Raw genomic sequence first — 23,586 nt, 5'->3', positions numbered from 1 at the left:
GATACCACTTCTTCTCAGGTTCTAGGAGGAACCAGCGGCCCACCCATTTCACAGGATGTCGAGGTAATCAATAAGGACCCTTCCGATCAAATTGTTCTCCAGGTGGAAGAAATTCCTCCCCTGGATATTTTCTACAACCCAAAGCATAGAGCCGTTATTAAGCGCTCTAAGAAAAGACGAAGGCTTGATCAAACTTCTATCTTTCATGAGCAAACAGTCACGGGCAATATGGTCTAGAAGGAGGATTTGGATCCCTCCGATGATCTAACAAAACTGTCTCAATTCGCGGGAGCTTATTCTGCAGCAACTATCGACAAAGCATTGGAGGTAAGTCTTCTGTTGAAGACTAAGGACCATGAAATATATGCATTACAGGCAGAGGTAATTGAAGCGAAAAACAAAGAAGCACAGGTGGAAGAGCAGTTGTTGGCTCAACAGCAGGAAAACAATTTGTTAACCCAGCAACTGCAAATTGAAAGACAAAGGATAAACCAAAGTGAAACGCAGAAGGCAAAATAATTGTCGGAGGCATTGTCACAGTTGAAAGCATCAAATGAGCTGATGATGAAATCGAAAGATGAGCGAATAGCTCAACTATCAGCACAGCTCGAAGGTATCAAGAGCACACAGAGTGTGAAAAATTTCAGAGCAGAGGCAACTCAAATAAATAGCGCATTACTGTCTCAGATCAGACTTCTATGTCAACAACTTGCTAAGGCTGAGCCATTATGCGAAATATCTACAACAGTGTGTGAGCAAATAGATAAGGCCAGAAATGAGCTAGATCAGGCCGAAGATGCCATATCCGATTATCTTGAGTGGCAAGACACTGAAGAAGGGAAAGCGGTGAATTTGTCCCGAATCCATGAAGCGTACAAGGACATACTCTTCACGGAATGGAACACTCAGGTAATGAAAGCAGAAAGGGCGGCTTCCAGGTGTAAAATAATTGGCAGCAATATGATCGACCTAGTCAATGATACACTTTATTTGGCAAACATGATCTCCAAGTGCACACCTGGAAGCATAATTACAGCAGATATGCTTGAACAAACAAGTTATCATGGCTTGGAGGAACAGAGGAAGTTAATAACCGGAGTAAATACTTTAACCTCTGAAGCATATTGGCTCTTTCTAGTCAAGCCACATACTCAAAGGTCTGCTCTCAAGTGTTTAACAGATGCCCTCGGATGCCTGATCCCCGACATTCAGGATGCTACATATGATGCCCAGCTAACTTCGCGTCTCAACACTCCACCAGAAGTAGAGCCAATGCTGGCGATATGTCAGCTAAGGAGTAAAGGCAAAGAACCCACCGAATGAAGCATTGCCGCCAACTGCCAGATCGCCAAGAAAGATGAAAAAAACATTTATTGATGCCAATTTAATAGCTTTTCAGTTGTTTAGATATTTAGATTAGTATAGTATTTATAGACCCTTTCATTGTTTTGGAAAGGGTCGTAAAATTTTGTAATAGACTTAAAGGCTGAAGTTTGCACTATTGTGCTTCAGTCTATATTCTTTTGTGAAACTCGACCAACGGTTCTTAATTTTGATTAGAAGGTTGTTTTACACAATTGCGCACGACTGTCTGTTGTTTGGAATGCTTTCTGATTTGAAGGAAGGACTGCGACATAGTGATTAATATACTGGATTGATCGAGCAGCTTACATGGTACTATTATCTGTATCTGTGTTCTTTCTTATTGTATGAATTACTGTGTTATTATCTTTGCTATTGTTGAATGCATGTATGCGATATAACAGCGAATCTTCATTTCGTTTCACTATTGAATGTTTTGGTGATTTGTTATCTCTTTCACCCATGCATGTATCAATGATATAAATGATTAAGTGTAGTAATTCGCTATAATCACTCTGCATAACTAATTATGCAGAGCAATTTTAAATGGTTTAAACATCTATGCTTAAAGTGTTAGAGTCATCTATATGCCTGCCTTAAAGCACATATCATCAAACGCTACGCTTTACCAAGTGATAAGTCCCGGGATTAGATTATAGTTATTACATTTCGCTTATAGTTTAGCTGTTCGCTTATTACCATCTTATGTCATAAGTCACTCATCCATCCCGTTTACTTATAATTCTTGGGAAACTGGTCCCATTATCCCCAGTCGGAACCACTATTCCAAATGGAAAAGGAGCTGCACTAAGGTCCGGACCGGGTGGTTTCCCCAATGTTGTTGCAACGATTTTCGGGGCATCAACAGGACATTGACGAGAGCAAGGTCCCCTTGCAAACCTCTATGCTCTTTGAAGGACTGTGCTTGGGGAAAGTTACTCTGTTAAAACTAGAATATTGGGACTTAGCTGACCATGAAAAGTTCCCTCGCTTAGTGATAGAGCAGCTAATGCACCACATTATTGACACAACCAGCGTGTTAATGCTGCCAGATGGAGCACTGACCACGGAGAATGAAGCTAATAGGCCCAATGTCAGTGACCTCAAGGGAGTGGGGTTGAACTTAGAAGCACTCCCTGGTGAGGCACTCCACCTATTGTAGGATGGAGTGATCGCAGAGCTGAAGGCCCGCGAACACTGCACTTTACAGATGATCACCGAGCAGAGGATTAATAATGAACAGATGGCCCTACAACGAGACTCTACCATCACCACCGTGACCGAGGTAATTGACCAAAACAATCGTATAGTTTAGTTCGTGGAGGAGGCATGCCAAATGGTCTCGGAGTTGGCCATTCCTAAGGAAGAACCAGTCGAGGTGCGTGTTCGAAAGCTAGCCGCAGGGGTGTGCGATGCTCGCACAGAGATTGCTAGGGTTTAGCTAGAGCTGAACCTATAGATTGAATATTTACAGTTGAAGGCCCAGCCTTCAACTCCACCAGAAGTAAAGGAGCAGCGTGTAATCGCTATCACATAGGTGATAGTGGCATTAGACAATGCAGTGGGAGACTACACACAACTTTTTGAACAATCGTTTGAGGTCCTGACGATCCTGTAGGAGGACCCTAATGTACAACGGCTGGAGATAGAAGCGCGATAACTACAATAGTGCTATGATGGAGTAAAAGGTACAGCGTGAATTGTCACTCTCACATAGAGACTAGCGAAGCTGCAAGAGGCCGAGTAATTGAAAGAACAGGTAGATGCAGCGCAGCACAAGGAGGCAGTGTTGAAGGCGTGATTGAAGCCTTGACCGAATGCGGATTATTCAGTCATGACCTCTATTGAAGGCAATATTGCTACTCTAAAAGCTACTCAGCAGAAGCTTCAAGCTGACAGCTCAGGACTAGTGACTGAGCAGCTGGTTGAAGAAGTGAAGAAAGCGACTGCACAATGCAATGCTGAGGTTGTTGTCATATAGGTCAAGCTGGGAGGTCTTCAAGCCTGCAGAGTGACTCGAGGGCGAGTCACCATGTTTGTGTTGGGGGCCTGTTGGGAACGGGATCCCCCAAGGATAGTTTTGGGGCTAAAATTCCATGTTTTGGACAAATTTTTAATAAAGTTGTAAAGTCTCTGCATTTTGTGGTTGCAGAGCGCGAAGGTGTCATGAGTCATAAAGGGTTGTCTGCCCTTATTTTGTAAAGTGTAAAGTCGATTTTCAAGATCCACCCATGGTTCGCGGACCATGGGATTGTATAAAAAGGAGCTAAGTAAGCTCTAAGTAGTCTTAAGTTAGTTTGAATATAAGTTTTGGAGTCTTGGTAGAGAAGTCTAAGTGTTTTGAGTCTTAGCATAGGTAGAGGCTTTGCAGCTGAGTGCGCAGAGGCTAGGGTGGAAGTCCACAGCTGAGTGCGCGGACCCCTGTAGATGTGTGCACAGGGCAGATAGAGTCTATATCAAACTAAAGATATCAATAAATAGAAGTATTCTGCAAATTCTGTGTATTTATTTCCTGTTAATGCATTTGGTTATATTGAATTTTCGGTTTAATTTACAATGTTTATGTGATGTGCGAAAGTATATGATTGTATTAGTTAATTGAACGTAAATAAGAATAACTATTTACGCGGTGCTAACTATGGTTGATTAGTAAGTTAAGTAAAACACTTAAGATAACTTGGGGACCTATACAATACATTGTCATAGCAGCACGAAAGTACCTGTATCAAGGGTTAAGGTTGCACGAAGGTCAATCATACACCTTCGCAGAGGTACTGAAGGGTGGAATAAAGGTTAGACTGACAGAGCCATAAGGCTTAGCGACCTGCATGAAAGTAGGAATAGAGGGTATAAACCAACATCACGACCATCTCAGGGTGCGAAAAATTGGTTCCAGCATCCCTCCATATTGCTTCGGCTGAGACTTTAGTCTGCGCTTCGCAGGCTGATGCCGAAAGGGCCAGTAGTGTAGAGATTTGTTTGGCTAACTAATGTTGAACTTGGGTCAGGCCCCAAAAAGCCAAAAACTATGGAAATTGCGCTCATCATGACCTACTAACTGAAAGAAATTGCAAAATAGTTGTTGTGGTGTCTGTATGAATTTCTGCAGCAAATGGAAATTGTCGGTCGCATGTTTCCCAGCCACCTAGCATATAGCGAACCATAGCACATGCCCTGTACCTGGCCCTACTGTAGCCTCCAGATGTAGATGCATTGGTCCCCCTGCTACAACATAGTTCATGAAGACTGGGAAGTGATCCTTGTCATGCCCCTGACCTTTTCATTTTAGGCACCAAACTTCTTTGCGCGCCTCTGGCCGAGCTAGTCTGTGCTTCTTCAGACTTTGCATTTCGAGACAAAGGTTTTGAAACTACACATGAATCTGTTGAACCCCCATATTAGCATCCTGCATTGGTGTCTCATGCAGTCTCATTGCAATTTCCAGAGCTTCTGCCTGGGTCCCAATCTTCTGTTGTGATAGCGCAACCCTTAGGTGTGGCAGGAGCGAGGCCACAAACCATTCACGGTGCTGCCCGCCAGTTAGGTTCATGTTGGCTTCATGGATCTTACATTTCAATCTTTGATCCAAATCGCAGGGCATCTCCCCAAGCTTCATCATGATCTCCTTGAATCCCACAATCGTCTGTGCTTGAGACTTAGGTCTACTAAATTCTCTATTTAGCGCAGCTTGGATATCTGCCAATGCGGACGTTGGGTTATCAATATTGCACTTAATGTACCATGTTAGTGTGCGGTCCTGCAAAGCACTAACCAGTGTGGCTTTCTTCATCTGGTCGTCCGTGATACCTGAGCTTTCCATACAACCTTCGCGATGAACCAAAACTGCTATGTATCTTCATTTCCTACAACCTTGAATATAGGTAGCTTTATGGAGTTCGCCATGTTGAACATTGGTGTAAGTGGGGGTGGTGTGGGCGATGGGGTGAGAGGTGAGGGTGAGGATGGAGGTAGTGTGGATGGATGGGATGAGGATGGAGGTGGTGTAGGTATTCGCGGGAACCCTTGTCTTATCAGCTGAACAACGCTCAGTGGAGAAGACTGCGCTTCTCCTTCGTTGTCACTCAAAGGAGGCTTGATCAGTGAGCTATACTTAGGACCTTTTCTTCCTCCATCCTTGAAAGAATTTTCGCTCCACGTAGCTCAAAACATCAAGGTAATCGCATTACCTGTTTTTTCACACAAGGGCATATTAATCCAAGTATTTTGTGACTTCAAATACTTACCTCGCGGTCCTTTAAAGAAGCGGTGCTCTACTTCATTTTAACTGACAGAAGTATCAACTGCGAACTCTGTCACAAATCCTCCTATGATGCGATCGAGCCAATGGTCAAAAAAATGCGTGATCTTGTCTTTAGAGGCTTCCAGTCTCCTTACTAACTCTGGTGTCCAAACAATTGGATTGTCAAGCCTCCACCTTCCTTGGTCGTCTGCCAACTTCGCGATCCCCTCGTATAACTCAATCGGGAAGGAAAAAAAGAAGATTTCTTGTATGTCTGTGTATAGATATCTGTCCAACCACTATTCTTTCGTTAATCATAGATTCTTGTTTTCTTGCACTCCGAATTCGTGGATTTTTCTATCCAACTAGTTTTCGATCTCTTTCTTAGTTGGATTCCAATGATATGACATCACACATCTCGTTATGTAGATCTTGGTCCTGGCAATGGAACCATTTGTTGGCTTGATGGGCCCTGACCCAGGTTCAGCGTTAGGAAACCAAGCAAATCCCTACACTACTGGCCCTTTTGGCATCAATCCATGGAGTGCAGATTGAAGTCCCACCCGAGGCAGTATGGGGGGGTGTAGGAACCAAGTTTCCACACCCTGAGATAGTCGTGATGTCGATCTTTCACCCTAAACCCTGTCTTCGTGTAGATCGATAAACCTTTAGGGCTTATCGATGTACTTCTTCTTTTGTATTTCAGAACCTCCTTGAAGGTATCCGACTGTCCTTCGCGCAACCCTAGATGATGATTCAGGCACTTATGCACCTCTATAACTAGGTTACTGTCTTGTTCCCCAAATTATCTTAAGTATTAGCCAACTTTACCATGCAATTAAGATTATCCTCGTGTAAACATATATTATGACTTGCGTTCATGTAACAGATGGAAACATATATTTTCGCGCATCAACTTAACATTATATCTTAAACCCAACATTCAACATAGCATAATCGCAACATTTATAACAGAAGTAAAATAATGCTTACATAGATGGAAAGTACACAGTAAGTTCATAACACTTCTCTTTATTGATGATTCAGATTTCCAATACAGACTCTAACCACCCTGCGCACACAACTACAAGGGTCCGCGCACTCAGCTGCAGACTTCTACCCTAGGCCTCTGTGCACTTAGCTGTAGAGCCTCTTTCCCCACTAAGAATCCCATTCTTAGCTCTTACAAACCTATTACATCAATGAATCATGACTACTGAATTGCCTTAGAATCTCTAAGACTCTCCTTTTTATACAATCCCATGGTCTGCGGACCAAGGGCGGATCTCCAAAACCAACACAACCTATCCAGACTAAGGGAAGAAAACCATCTTTGACTTTATATATCTTCACACTCCACGACCACAAAATGTGGATACCTTACATTCTTTATACAAAATTCAGGCCTTCTGACCCAAAATTTGGGTTTGTAACCCCAAAATTGACCCCCAGGGGACCCGTTCCCAATAGAGACCAAATAAAAATATAAAATCCTAATACTATGGCTTGAATCCATTACAACAATACACTTGATATGAACTCAACATGTTATTTGTTGGAATTGAACTTAGTGGGAAGGGCCATAATGATTCATTCTTTCAATTTTTAATTTTGATGATGGGTTGAGTGTCCATTTGTTCACCAGGGAAAAAACTGAAAAGTACACAATTTATATCCAAAAAATGTCAAAATCATAATGAATATTTAAAAAAACTTAAATAGTCGAATATATATGACCTCAAATATTAATATACAAAATGTTGGCATTGATGTTGTGTTGCAGCATTTGATGGTTGGCATTGATGTTAACCAAGGTATGTGTTGCAGTTGGCTTGAGTGTGTATGAGTGTGACTTATGGTTCTTGAGTAGTTTGGCTTGTGATAGATTAACTTATGTGTATGATTTCCATAGCTGATGAATTTATGCATATGCTTATTTGAGAGTTGTGCAGATGTTTGTGTGTGTGGAACAGGGTGCCAATTAGTATCAACATTACAATTATTTTGGTATTGGAATTACAAGTATTGGTTTTATCATGGCTATGGTATTTTATTAGATATTACTATGTTACAGGGGTTTATGGTAACAAAAATGTCCTAGTAGTAGAGTCTTCCAGGTAGTGGGTGCTAGCTCATCTATGTAAAAACTTGTTCAACATAATAGAATATTTGAGTAGCAACGACGATGGGTGATTTTTTTTCCCTGGAGAGGGTTTTCCACCAGAAAACTTGTGTCCATTTATGTGCATGTTTATTTATACTATTTATGGTGATTTTACATGTTGGTTTTATGTTTGTTTCATATGTTAGCCTATGGGTTACTGATCCTGTTTTATTTTGGTAAAATAATTAAAAATTAAGTAAACCCTATCACTATTGATTCACCTTCTCCTCATAGTAGTGAGGTTATTTTCAACAATTGGTATCAGAGCTCAAGGTCTCTCTGTGAATCTTGATTTCTTGAGAGTAGATTATGGGATTATGGCCAAGAACAAGGGGAAACAATCACAGAAGAAGTAGGGCTGAAAACAAGTCAAGAATGATGCAAAATCTGGAGAACCTCTTGTTGGAGAGGTAAATCCCCTCTGCGGACAGAGGCAATCCCACTAGCCCAAAATGGGTCTAGCAATAATCAATCCATGCTACCATGCAAGTTCCTAGTTGCAAACTGAAAGTGGATTATGAGAACCAACCTGGAGTCCAACGCTAGTGTCGTAGAAGAGTTGATACTCCCGTTCCCTTGCTCCGGCAGGTCACGATCCTCACAATCTCCGCGAATGGATACCTGCACATGCAAAGAACGAAGCGAATACAAGCATAAAATCCACTAAATACAACTATATATCAGTAATAAAGGATATAGATCAAACATTATCATAGCGAACAATAAGATCGAAACCATAATGATAGTCGTTCATTAATGAATAATCAACAGAGAAAGATACAACCAAAGTTCTGACGTTGAATCTCTCCTTTGGCTAGGCGAGCAGCTATACATGTCTTGCAATAGACCTTCTCTCTCTCAGACTTCCGGCAACATAACCTCCCTATGCTTCAAGGCTCTTACTATCACTCAAGACAAGCATTATCACAACTAGCATTACTCAAAAACTAGCTTGTCAAAAGCATGAGGACAGACTTTTATAGATGGAGAAGGGGAAGAAGATACAATGAATCAAGACACCCATTATGGATTGGCATTATCCCCAAAAAGCCATTGTGGATAGATGTAAGGGATAGATGATGAATCTCGACATCCAAGAGATCAGATTTATCCTCAAAAACTTCATGATTTGAAGGGAAAAAACATCCGGGCGCGCGTTTGTGTAAAAATCTTTTCCAAACTTGGTTGGCGCGGGTGTAACTCTAAGACAGAGCGCCAATTGGCGCGCCCTATTTTGAGGATTTCCCTCATTGGCGCGGGTAATACATTGTGGACCCGCGCTAATGGAAAAAGGGCACTTTTCAGGGATATTTTGCAGGAGATGTCTTCAGGGCACATGAAGTCCATACTTAGGGGAACATAATGCAAGTGTTTTTAAGTTATGTCACTGCTCACAGGTCCCGGAATGAGTCCTCCAAAGTATGGGAAAGGGGTAACAGGGATGGTGACCAATGGTGACAAATTACTGTGTAACAGATGCCCCCTAAAGCATGAGGCCCGAGAGAGAGAGAGGGGTGAAATGCTTTACAAGAACACATGTAGCTGCCGTCGAGAATCTGCATCGAGAGATACAACTGATAGCTCAAGTACATGATATATGTGGTATGGTCACAGCCATCCATAAGAGAGTACATAATAATCTAGATCCATAGTATGGGCGCAACCATCTGGTTAGGATCAATGAATAGACTCAAGTATGGTCGCAGCCATCCAGTGAATGAGTCGTGTAACAAGAATCATGCCTGGATTACAACAGACAAAATCCAGGGTCTTGCGCTCCATCTCGACCCGAACAAAAGTACAAGTTCAAGCATGCGAATATATGAGGTGAAGTCGAACATGCATGAACATCGTCTGATTACCAGTCAATATAATGTTGTGAATCAGGATTATGTGAGCTATTAGAGGGAGGTTGTTTTTCTGCAGAGGTCAACTTCTCTTGAACATATCGGCGGCACGATAGTCGAATTGGCAGTATTTGACATCAATGGATCAGAGGTCATGGTGACGAGGCAATGAGAAGATGAGAGGTCAAATAGGATTATCCAAATCCACAGAGGCAAGTGAAAAATGAGATGAGATATCCCCACCCAGACACGAAAGCAGACAAGTGCCATGTTCAAGAGCGACATACTGCCGACACGACAATAATTATGGTTCCATTTTTCCCCGCCATTTCTGGCGAGTAACCCAGTTATTTTTAACAAGCTTGATGGGGATAACATATGCTTGTGAGGCGTCATTTTGACGAAATCCGATGTCATCAGGTTTTAACGAGTCTGACAAAGGAAGAACTCGACATCTTTTCAGGTTTAGGGAGTTTGAAAAGACATCAGAAAAGGAAACTCTAGGGGTGTCCTTTTTCGTAGAGTTGTGTCTCGCGAGCCCGAAAAAGTATAAAACAATACTCGAAAGAACCGCCCGACCATTACGATCGAGGAGTACTTTTCATAAGTAGTGATTTCGACCTGAAAAAGTAAAAAAGCGATCGAGATCACGTCGTTTCGTAACCATTAACGAGTCTGAAACGACAAAATCCCGGTAATCTTTTTATGTTTTAACGGTCAACAAAAAGAACTTAAAACGACCGCCTCTTATTTACTTTTAACGAGTCAAGAGGGAAAACTCGGCAATCTTTTCGTCTTTAAATGGTCGGAAAAGAGCTGAAAGAAGACCTCCATTTTTATTTTCTTTAACGAGTCAAAAAGGAAAAATACTCGGCAATCTTTTCATATTTTACGAGTCAGAAAAGAGCGTAAAGGCGACTCGTCCTGAAGGAACGAGTGGTATAAAGGGTAGCAACTGGTTCCGGCAATGGTGGAACTGCTCAAAACATATAATAGTTAAGAGGTTGGCTAATAAAACCACTCATCGCTGCGGTTCCTCAAGAAAGGATAAACAATCAAGTGAGAGATGGTGGTGATGGAAAGAAACAACCAAGGCTCATCTAGCAGAATTTAGCAGATAGGCAGCAGTCACGAGATGTAAATCAGATATGGGTTCATTTTTACACAAGCTTGAACCATGAAGAACTCTGCTTGGATTCGGTTTCATGTTTACACAAGCTTGAAACGAAAAACTATGCTTGTTATAAGTTTGCATGCCCCCAGCATGATAACGAAAATCGAGGTACATGACCCCCAAGCTTCATTGCATTCAACGAGGTGGATGGAAAGAAGGTTCACTCTCGAGATCTGTGAAAGACTCGACTTGTATTTTACGAGATCTTAATCAAAAGACTTGATTTGGAAAGGGAGTTGTTTCATTTTTTAATGAGGTTGACACAGTGAAAGAACTATCCTCATAACCCTTGTTTCATTTTTTAACGAGCTTGACACAAGACAAGGAACTATGCTCCGCCCCAGACCTAGTTTCATTTTTTAAGGAGATTGACACTAGAAAGGAACTATGCTCCAACATCTTGTTTCGTTTTTTAACGAGGTCGCCACAAGATCGAAACTATCCTCGGCCCAAACTTCATCATAATGAACAGGAAATTGGGTCTTCCAAGAGTGCCACTCCCTACGCAAACTAACGCAAACAAAGTCTAACCGGGTAAATGTTATCGTGGCCAAATAAATTTTAAGACGCAAAGACACAACTTGATCTTTTCATGTTTTAAGAGTCGAGAAAAGGACAAAAAGATGACTCTAGTCTCCTTCGAATGTTTAATGAGCACGAAGTGACAAGACGCTCACTGGCACCTTTTCTTTTAAGGAGTTCGAAAAGGATCAAAAGTGACTACTATGGAGACTCTAGGCAAAGGGTTTACCAAACAATCCGTAAAACTGCTTATACACCTTGGCAACCAGATGAAAACCAAGGACTTCCCGTACGGCAGTCAATCTTCCCGAATGCTGTGTTCAATGCATTACGGCTTGTAAGGCGGCAGACACGGCTTCCTGTGGACAAAGGATGATAACCTAGTGGGGTCTCCCATATATACGCGACGGTACGTGGGAGCTCAGTCCGTGCTAGACCACTATCGAGTCACAAGAGGAGGAATCACCCAACCGTATTGTGAAACAATAGTGGCTAGGTTTAACGACGCCGTAACACGTCTCTAGCCTAGACCTCTAGAATGTATGCGTTAAGTTCCAATGCATTGTTAGATTCATTCAGTTCATTTTATGGTTGATCTTTGATTAGGTTTCAATTTTCAGGCCTTATCGTATGTAATATCTCAAAATTCCTAGATGCAAACTATATGCCAAAATATATCATTTCATTCGATGAATGCTAACTACAAGAGAGTTGAGATCTTTCAATCGAACAAAATGATCATAAAACAAACAATGATAACTCTAATGCAGCTAATGGCAATAAAAGAAAATTTTCTTTAAAGTCATTAATCACTAACAACAACGAAAAACTTTAATTTCCATTAACTAATATAATGCAAAAAAGATTGTTCGTTTTTCTTTTATTGGCAAAATGCACTAAGTAAATTTTGAGAAACAATAATAGAGAGCAAAAAAGCAAATTTCACTCAATGGACACAATCAAGTATTTGAAATGAAAGGCAATCCTTCAAACCAAGAAAAACTCCAAAATCTCAATGAGCCATGTGATCTAGGCTCAAAATGAAGCCATATGGAAATCAAGCAAAAAGAACTAAATTGCTCGAATAACCCAAAAACAAGCTTCAACAACCACCAAACAGATGCAAAAGAGTATCCAAAAAGTTGACTGGATCAAGAGAAGACCGAAACAGAAACTGGCAAACACCCAAAGTATGCAAATGTAATCTATGCACACTTTTCATTCATATCCTGAAAATGAGAATTCTAATTATGCAAGTGTGATCTATGCAAGAGAATTCTCAAACACACGATGATTCTAATGTAATCTAAGAACCAATCAAGTGCAAACCAAGAAAAACGGGTGAGAGTTCCAAAGATCATAAACTAAAAACACTCAAAGGTGATTAACACTCATACGAAATTTTTTTGCAAAAACAAAAGCAAAAAGATGCAAAATTGTGAAAAGATCGAGACAAACCTCCAAGTTGTTCGGTTCATAAACCAAACTGGAGATTGACTGAAGTGGCGTTGATCTACTCCGCTAATGCAAAGCAATAGCGTTTCAAAGGCTGCCTGGCCGTGCTTCAGACTCCGTCCAAGGTTTATGAATCAAACAACAAATAGCTCCTCCCCAGTGGAGTCGCCAAATTGTTGGAGAGGTAAATCCCCTCTGCGGACAGAGGCGATCCCACTAGCCCAAAATGGGTCTAGCAACAATCAATCCACGCTACCATGCAAGTTCCTAGTTGCAAACTGAAAGTGGATTATGAGAACCAACCTGGAGTCTAACGCTAGTGTCGTAGAAGAGTTGATACTCCCGTTCCCTTGCTCCGGCAGGTCATGATCCTCACGATCTCCACGAATGGATACCTGCACATGCAAAGAATGAAGCGAATACAAGCATAAAATCCACTAAATACAACTATATATCAGTCAAAAAGGATATAGATCAAACATTATCATAGCGAACAATAAGATCGGAACCATAATGATAGTCGTTCATTAATGAATAATCAACAGAGAAAGATACAACCAAAGTTCTGACGTTGAATCTCTCCTCTGGCTGGGCGAGCAGCTATACATGTCTTGCAATAGACCTTCTCTCTCTCAGACTTCCGGCAACATAACCTCCCTATGCTTCAAGACTCTTACTATCACTCAAGACAAGCATTATCACAACTAGCATTACTCAAAAACTAGCTTGTCAAATGCATGAGGACAGACTTTTGTAGATGGAGAAGGGGAAGAAGATACAATGAATCAAGACACCCATTATGGATTGGCATTATCCCCAAAAAGCCATTGTGGATAGATGTAAGGGATAGATGATGAATCTGAACATCCAAGAGATCAGCTTTATCCTCAAAAACTTCATGATTTGAAGGGAAAAAACATCCGGGCGCGCGTTTGTGTAAAAATCTTTTCCAAACTTGGTTGGCGCGGGTGTAACTCTAAGACAGAGCGCCAATTGGCGCGCCCTCTTTTGAGTATTTCCCTCATTGGCGCGGGTAATACATTGTGGACCTGCGCTAATGGAAAAAATGGCACTTTTCAGGGATATTTTGCAGGAGATGTCTTCAGGGCACATGAAGTCCATACTTAGGGGAACATAATGCAAGTGTTTTTAAGTTATGTCACTGCTCACAGGTCCCGGAATGAGTTCTCCAAAGTACGGGAAAGGGGTAACAGGGACGGTGACCAATGGTGACAAATTACTGTGTAACACCTCTTCTGCTAGTAAAAGGTATGGAAAATAGTATTTTTAGTCATGGATGTTTTCCTTCCTAGTTTAGTGATGATGATTTTTGGATCATTGGAGAAAATGATAATCATAGCTTTGAATATGATTCCTCAAGAAGTGAGGAAGGTGTATTTTCAGTACAAGAATATGAAGATGAAGAGCTGAGAATATTAATGACTCTTGAGACCAAGAATAAAACTCAAGCAAGGCTAATTGTGAATCTCACTCTAGAGAATAGAGATATGAACAAATTTATACAAATTCTTGAGGATAAAGAATTTTCTTTTAAGGAAGAAAATTAAGATATGAAAAATTAGTTAGAGAAGGCAAGAAAAACTAAAGAGGAGCTTGATATCAACAATTTCAGAAAACTTGTAGAAGAGATACAAGAGAGCATATCTAAGGCAACTACTGATGAGAAAACCAAAGTAGAAATTTCTAGCAACAATTAAGCCATTCACCATCAAGAACAAAAGCTGAAGCATAAAACAAAAAGAGGCATGAAAAATGTTAAGTGTTTTAACTATCAAGAATATGGATACATTACTGCAAATTTTAGAAGCAAAAGAAGCAGTCGAATGTTGAGAACTCTCAAGAAGTCGGTTAAGGGAATGCAACCTCAACCCCCATCATTCACCGGGTATAAAAATTCATTTTATGGCTACAACTTTCTATGTAATGATTTTAGGGATAATCATTGTTGGCCCCTAATTTTGACCTTTTTCACCATGCACATTCCACCATTATATCATCCCTTACCACCATATCATGATCATATTTGTCATATTTTGGCCTCTTTTTTCACATTAAGATAAAATAATTATGTCTTTTAATTTTTAGAATTTTTAGTAAAAATTGAGTATTAAAAATTATTTTTGGCAGAAACAAAATTTCCCATAATGGCTCTATTGAAGTCTTATGTGTAGGACACCGGGGCACAAACTGAAGATAGAGTCAAGAAGTACAGGAACCAATGATGAGCATATTTCTATTGACACACTCCAAATGAGTCAGAAAAGGCCCAGTCAAAGTTGGTCAAACTTGACGAGTCACTCAAGAAATCCCCTGATTTAGGGGCAATTTTGTGATTTTGTGGAAACTTCCATATTTTTTGCAACAAAGGAATGAATTCGACCCTAGTTGGTGGAATAGGACTCTCATTGGTTGTGACAACCATTATAGTTGATTTAGTTATACTTTTATCCTATTTAAGCACAACAACTAAACAACTATGGGCATATATTATTATCATTGTGATTACTCTATTTTTGAATATATTTGAAGAATTTTTCTATATTTCTTATGCTTCATTGTTGTGGGATTTGAATAGTGAATTGTTGTAGCTGATTTTTTTAGAGAAGTACTAAGCAAAGGTGGAGAGCCCCCATTCTAAGCCGAGTACACTATTTTGTAAATTAATATGCATAATTGTGAATAGGTTAGCATTTAAGTTTTCTATATGATCTATTGTGAATATTTTTTATATAAATTCATTAACATGTTATGATCATTTAGATTTTGGAATTGATCTTCTTTTAGTGACTATTTTGGAGAAAGAAGGACAACCCAAACTTTCAAGTTGGAGCCTCTTTTTTGTGGACAAAGAATTGGATTGAAATCTCTTTCTATGCATTCATCTTTTCTTGCTTTCTTAAATCAAGTGTTATGATTTATGGTGTGTTTGGTTTTGGTTGAAAAATAAATCAAAGGATGGACAACCGAGATCTCTAGAATTAGAGCCTCTTATTTGTTGATTATGATTAAATTAAAATCATTATTTTCTTATTCATGCTTGTAGATCAAAATTTCTATGTTTTCTTTACAATTAGTATTTTATATTTGTAATATGCATTTCCATTATTTTCATCTAAACAACTACTTCTTACACTAGTTTAATCTATGCTCCATAAACTTTTTGCTTCTAAGTTTACCAACTTGGATTGATAGTAAAATATATGCTCTAATTTATCTAAGTAAATTGGATTGACATATTTGGCGCCGTTGTCGGGGAAGCATACTTAGATATAACTAATTAGGAATATTGTTTCTAGGAAACATAAAAAAAAAACAAAAACATCAAAAAGATAAAAAATATATTAGGATTTTTCATTATGCTTATTTAGGCCTAGACAAAGAGACGAAAATGGTAGATATAAAAAACAAGACCCCCCAACTAATAAACCATTAGTGGGAGCAGGACCATCTACATTCGAACTAATTACACCGATTGCTAGAAAACCAACTTTGGAAGAGTTAGAGGAAAAACAACGTTAAGGGAAAATGTTAACTCTTGTTGAAAGACAAACTTTGTTGGCTTATGAAGTAAAGAGAAAACAAACACAAGTAGAAACATCTTCTATAGGAAAACAAAGAGAAACAAGAAAACCAATTGTTCAACCTATCCTTGAGCAACTAGAGAAACCAATTGATCAACCTATCCTTGAACAAATAAAACAAGTTGAAGACACACAATCTCAAATTATTACTGAAACATTTGAACTAGATGAAAAAGGGATGGCAGAAGAAGGACAAGGATCCAATATTCATGGACTAACTCCAGAACAATGACTAGAATATGAGAGACAATGAAGAGAATGGGCAAGGAAAAGAGAAGAAGATAGAAAAAAAGAAGAGGATACTAAAAGAGAAAATGAAAATAAAAGAAGAGAGGATGGAGGAGTAGACAATGACCAAGAAGCTACTTTTGGATTTCCAATCTTAGACACTAGAGCAATCTTGGGAGAAGAGGTAAAAATGAAAAATATCCCACCTTCTGTTTTTACAAAATTTCTATGGTATGTCTTCTAAAGATCCTGACTCATTCTTGTTTGAATTTGATATTCTATGTCGTACCTATGGTTATACTGATGATACACATAAGATTCATCTTTTTCCTGCTACTCTTAAAGCATCTACATTAAAGTGGTTCATGGGATTAGGTGAACATACTATTACCAGTTGGGAAGACATGAAGAAATTTTTCTTAAGAAATATCAAGCATATTGTAGGCCTAGATATTCAAAAGATGACATTTTTAGAATGACTCAACAAGAATATGAAAGTTTAGAGGAATACTTAGAAATATTTCTCTATAACTTACAAAAATCTAAACATCATTCTTTAAATCCTGATACTATTCGAACAATATTTTTAAAAGGCATATGAGATGAGTATCTTGATATTCTTAATGTGATGGGAAAAGGAGATATTTCATATTTACTATTGATGAAATTGCTGAGCTATGTCAGAAATACTCAAGAGGAAGAGCTAGGTCTGGAAAAAGAGATGCAAATTCTAAAGTTACTAAATCAGCAACAGGAAGGATAACAAGGGTTGAACTAGGGAATTTGTTTGAAGATTTAAAAATTGATCTCTTAAGTACATTAGGGACACAAGTTGATATACTAAAAACCAAAAAGAAACAAGAAGAACACAATCAAGTATTATCAATTTTCTGCCCTAAATGTAGAAAGAAACATCCACTGAAGGAATGTCCTTTAGACAATATTCATGTTTGTGGAATTTTCACTAAAAATCATGCAACAGATGATTGTCCAAAGTTGAAGGAATTGCAAGAAAATCAAATGGAAGAAAGCCAAGGGATGAAATCTCTTTATTATTTAGCACCAAGAAGACCTTGGCAACCTCGATTTACATGTATGTCTCAAAATCCTTCTCAACAAATTTTCTCAAAACTATCAATATCCTATTCAAAATTTATGGAATTCTCCTATGCCTTGGAAAACTTGGCCTCCTCAGCAAACTCAAAATCAACCTTCTCAAGTTTGGCGAGGGTATGCTTATGGAACGCAACCTCCTCAATAATATTATCGTCAACCACATCAGTCCTATCCTCAACAACCATATCAATCATTTCCTCAACAATATTTTCCATACCAACAATTTCAACAACCTCAACAATCAAATCCATCATTACCTGCACCACAATTAACCCAACCTCAGCAGCTTCAGCTACCATCTAACCAACCACCACCCAAACCAACTCAATTACCAACCCATCCAGTGGAAAATCCGAGTAATAAATCAATATATAATGTGGAGGAAGGAACTTCATTTCCTACATATTCAATCCTTCATGTTCAAGATGTTCATTTAAGGTTTGGAAAAATTCTACAAAAAGGTTCCCCCATCATCATAGAAGAAAAAATAAAAAAAAGGGAGTCCTGAAAAATCCAAAATCGAGCACATAATAAAAGATAATCAAATTCAAAAAGGTAAAGCAATAATGAATCAAACACCTCCTTTTCTAGAAAGGTTAGTAGAGCAAAAATATTTAATTTCTCTTCCTAAATTTGATATCTTAGATGAATTAAAAAATTATTATGTGAAAATTTCATTATTGCAAGCTATAAAAGATATTCCAATCTATACAAAAGAAATTAAGGAATTATTCATAAAGAAAACTGGAAAAAGAAAAAAATATCCACCAACAATCCATGTGATTGGGAAGCTAGCTAGTCTCATGTCAACAAGTAGTACAATTGAAAAATATGTTGATCCTAGAATTCCAATGGTGACAATTTCCATTAACAATTTTTCAGTTTCTAAAAATTTAATTGACTTAGGGGCTTCTATTAATGTGATGATGACAGAAACGATGAAAAATCTCAATTTGGAAAACATTTGACGAACGACTACAATTTTAGAGCTAGCTGATATATCTAAAGTAGTGTCGGAAGGTGTATTTGAAGATATCATAGTTTATTTAGACTCTTGGGAATATCCAGTAGACTTTTTAGTTCTATAGCCAAAAACAAATCTAGGAGGGCACCCATTAATTCTTGACAGACCTTGGTTAGCCACAATTGGTGCCTTTATTGGTTGTAGATAAGGAAGTATGATTATCTCACATGAGAATGAAAGAAAACACATAACACTATATCATTCTTATCAATCTCCTTCTTTGGTATTATGGCCTGATGAAATAGAACAAGAAAATGAAGAAATTCAATCTATTCTAAGCATTAATCAAAATTTTGATTTCAAAGAAGAGAATAATGAGTTTTTAATAGATTTCTTCATTTCAGAACCTCATATTTTAGAGCAACTAATAACCATGCAATATGAAGTTGCAAGTCAACTTTTAGATCAATTTTTTCAAGAGAATTGCATAATCAATTCTTTGCAAACATAATTTGATGCTATTTTTCCTGTTAATTCAATCACAATTTCTAAAAACGAAATAATTGAAATCAATCCTACAAAATGTCTTAACATTGATAACAATCTACAACATCACAAGAGGAACAATTAATTGCATTATTAAGAAAATATTCGTAGGCCTTTGCTTGGAACTATACAAATATGCAAGAAATTCATCTTGACACATGTACTCACCATATTTTGTTGGAAATAACACTGGGGGGGGGGGGGGTGAATCAGTGTTAGTCAAGTCAATAATATTTTTCTTTTCATACTCAAATTTGTATACGCTACTTCCATGTGGGTAAACAGTGTGTACACGCAATTATGCTTAAGGAAACAAGTGTATATCCAACAAACTAATGATTCAGTTAATTCATCATATGTTGATCTTTAATTTGTGCATCAGTACTTTATTAAACATTAAACAGTAACCATATGCAGTTAATAACAAAGTGAACCATCACACATAAGCAACACACATGAACACCAAGATTTAAGGTGGAAACCCAATGTGGGTGAAAACCACCTGCTATTGTCGTCTCTGTCTTCTTTTAATAATAAGAAAATCTGTTTACAACATTGTACTGGTGCAAACTCATACCAGTACACAGGCTTCTACCTACAGAAGGCTACAACCTTCTCTCATTCTCCAGCTTCTACTGGAAGGGAGCTACAACCCCCTAGCTCTTGTACTAGCCGATATGTTTACTAGTACGTAGGCATCGACCTATAGAAGGCTACAACCTTCTCTCTTCCTCCAGGGACCTCGTTTCATAAATTTTTAGACTAGATACTCCTGGAACACAACATCATAATCTGAAGGCCACGTTTCATCCAATTTTCATACTGGACCCATCAACAACATTGAAGCTCAAAATCAATCACCACTGCAATACAACCATCAACTATATCTGCATCAATCAACCACTAAAACTCAATCATTACTTTCTGAATCAACCAAACTCAATCAATCACTAACAACCTCTAAACCTCTGACACAACTGAATTAACCATTCATTCATACTTTAGTCAAATTCAACAAATCAACTGGAACAAAGAGATCACTATAGCCAGTACACAGATTTGTACCCAGAACACTACATCATCATTCAAAACCATCTGTAACCTCAAAAACATGCATCAGAGTGTATACGGAACGTGGAAGAGTTGAACCAATGTGTATACACAACTTCATCAAAGCGAACCAGTGTATAGATCTGCAAATACTTATAACTTCGCTGCACTTCCCAACTTCAGACATACCCAGATCATCACATATAAAGGATAATACATGTGCTAGCAACTAGATCTAGCCCATCAGATCACATAATGATATGTCATTATGATCCCGATCCATTATTATATCTCATCCATCATCACTGAAGCAAATCACAATCAATCAATCTGAACACTGTTACCAGAATGCAGTCACCAGAACATAAAGCAAAACCCAGAACTTTGCATCAAAAACCAGAACCAATTGCAACTTCAAACATCATAGTTCACAAGGTATACGCTACTTAGATGTGTCAAAACTACATGTATACACACTTTTACCAAAGTCAACCAGCTTATACATCTGTAAATAGTCATTCATAATTTTGCAACTATTCCAGAGTTCAGTTATACCTAGATCATAATATTTTCAGAACAAGACATGCATCAGTATATAGATCTAGAATAAACATTATCAAACCATATAAAGATAATTCATTCCAAGTCTTAAGATCCCGATCCCTCATTAGATATTATCCTCCATCAACCACTAAGGCTCCTCCTTGGCTCAGATCAAGCAGAGCCTCATAAACCCATAACCTGCATACTGGATCTCACACTTTCTCAAATATTCAATTCTTGTCTGCTTTGGCCTAATGATCTTCTCCCCCTTATATAGTTTTAGGCCGTTCTCAATACCATGGAACAAAACCACTTAGTACCAATACCTTGAACCAAATACCTAGGGTCAATACCTCGGACCAGATACCTTGGACCAATAACTTATTTTTCCAAGGTATACACACCTTTCCTTCCGTGAAAGTGCATGTGTACGTATATGCAACTTGTATACAGTGAAGATGCATGTATACACAGCTTGGTCAATGGTTAACCTGTGTATACCTCTCTTTCTTCATTCTGTGAAGATTGATCTATAATTCTTTGCTATTTACCTGCTATATTGTGATCTTTCATTTGAGTGAGTTGCCTTCTGAAATGATTCCTTCAAGATGCCCTGCATTTCATCACATCTATAAATACTACTGCCATGCATTTTGTCACATTTGATATCTCTTCTGTAGATTCATCTAGTTGCCATGTACAAGTGAGTTGTTCTGCTACAAGTGGGCTGCCATCAAGTACAACACATGCATCATAATGCCAACAATCTCCCCCTTTGGATTTGATGGCAACAATAACACCAAGTCACTCTCCCCCTTTGACATCAAGGGCAAAGGGTCATGCTCCCCCTGAGTACATGCTGAATTCTCTGATATACTGAAGTGTGCTAATTGAGCTCCCATGATCGAGTCCATGCTCCCCCTAAGCACAAGAAAGGTCTACAAAAAGATGTTCTAAAAGAATAACATGACTCTATACATGCATCACCAATGACCTTCCTAGCACCAATGACTCATACATACATCCTGTTATAGACATTTTTGTGCCTTACAGCTCTAAGCATGAAATGTCCATAAACCAAGGGATCCTAAGTCCCTAAACGTGTTGTTCCAGCTCCTAAAGAAACAAGGTCAACAAATTACAACTTCTCCCAAAAGTTCTCCACCAGAAACTGCTCAGAACTAGTCAAATCAGGATCATTTCAGCTGCTCCACTAGCTAGCTGCGTTGCAAAGCACCCAAATACACTGGCTAGGTGCATTGCAACGCACTTGAATGCACTACCAGGGTGCGTTGAGCGGGAAATGACAAGTGGCAGAGTCATTCCACGAGGTGGAGAGACAATGGAAGCTTCCAGAATATTCTCCAATGACACTTGCCTCACTGAATTCGACCAGTGATGAGTAAGAGGCTCTCAGTCTCCAAGTGGAAGCAAGAACTGACAGAGAGAGGCCACTAATCAATTCATGAGCTGACTCATCCTCTTTGCATACATCTATATATGGATCCCTCACCAAGAGATCCGGAGGCTGGAATTTTGTACATTGCAGAGAATTGCTGTTGGTTTTGAGATAGAGATCAGAGTATTGGGTGATTTATGCTTTGTTGGAGGTGAAGAGGGGATTCCTTTGCTGGGGGGTTGATGCTAGATCAGGAATCATCGGTTGTAACTCCTCCTGGACCTTCTTGTTATATCAATAAAACTATTTGAGTTTCTCCTACATGCTTGTGTATCAATGATGTTTTGTTATATTTGCATGTTTAGCTTAAATCTGATCCTAAGCTATTTATGAACATAAATCCATGTCTTTGTGTAGTTTTCCTCTTCTGTGATCTTGCAGGAACTTGCTGAAGCTGGGAAAGTAAGGGAGCAGGTAGCTGGAAGCTGTCAAAGAGGAGAGAGATTGGATCAAAGGACTAGCGCAAGACACAGGTTGGTTCATCCTATTCCTCTTCGTTTATAGTTCATATAGAAGAATACGAAAGTAGTTTTCTCTGTTTGTTTCTAAGGTACTGTCACACCTTAGTGGGATAGGGGCGTTCTGAGTAGACACTTTTCCTGTTAACAAAATGGTGACTCCGCTGGGGATCGTGTCTAGTTATTTTGTTTGTGTTTCTCTTGTTGTTGGTTTCATAAACTTAGAAGTAGCGAATCGAACTGCATTTGCCATTATCAAATGCAAAGTAGACACCTGCTACTTCAATCCATTCACTGGATTTGTTTATGATTTGAACAGCTGATTCACAAATGATCTGATTACCCTTTGTGATAGCTCTTAGACCTCCTTTAAATCCACCCTCTGATTGTGCATTACTGATTGCTTTTACCCGGCCAAAAACCATAGATTAAACTGCAAACCGTGACCCAGAACCCGGATAGAATTCTCGTTTCTGCCCCAGCGCAGGTGCTGTGAAGAGTTTCTGCATTTCAGCGCAGTTCCCGAGAGGGCAACCTGCGTTGCAATCCAGTTTCTCTGTGTACCAGGTGCGTTGATCAGCTTAGCCCTGTGCAGCTGAGGTTCTTTGCTCATTTTTTCCAGTTTTGTCTCTGATTTTTGCAGCCTGTGGTCAGTGTGTGTGTCTGTTTAAAAACCCCTTTTCTTTGCCTTAATTCTGCCTCAGTTGTATAAAAGAAACTGTATTTGTTTTTGTGTGTTTGTTGCGTCATTTACAGTTTCCCATTGCAAAAGTAGAATAGCCATACTGTCGTCCTTTGATTTAGATCTGTCGTAAGTGTCGATTTTGATCTTAGGAGAAAGTTTATTTGCTGTTGA

The sequence above is a fragment of the Pinus tabuliformis genome, chromosome 9 (genome assembly GCF_031772625.1).
Source record: "Pinus tabuliformis cultivar Carrire ecotype Pingquan chromosome 9, CPIR1, whole genome shotgun sequence".
Lineage (NCBI taxonomy): Eukaryota > Viridiplantae > Streptophyta > Pinopsida > Pinales > Pinaceae > Pinus > Pinus tabuliformis.
The sequence above is the reverse complement of the archived record's forward strand: the minus strand, read 5'-3'. Positions refer to the sequence as shown.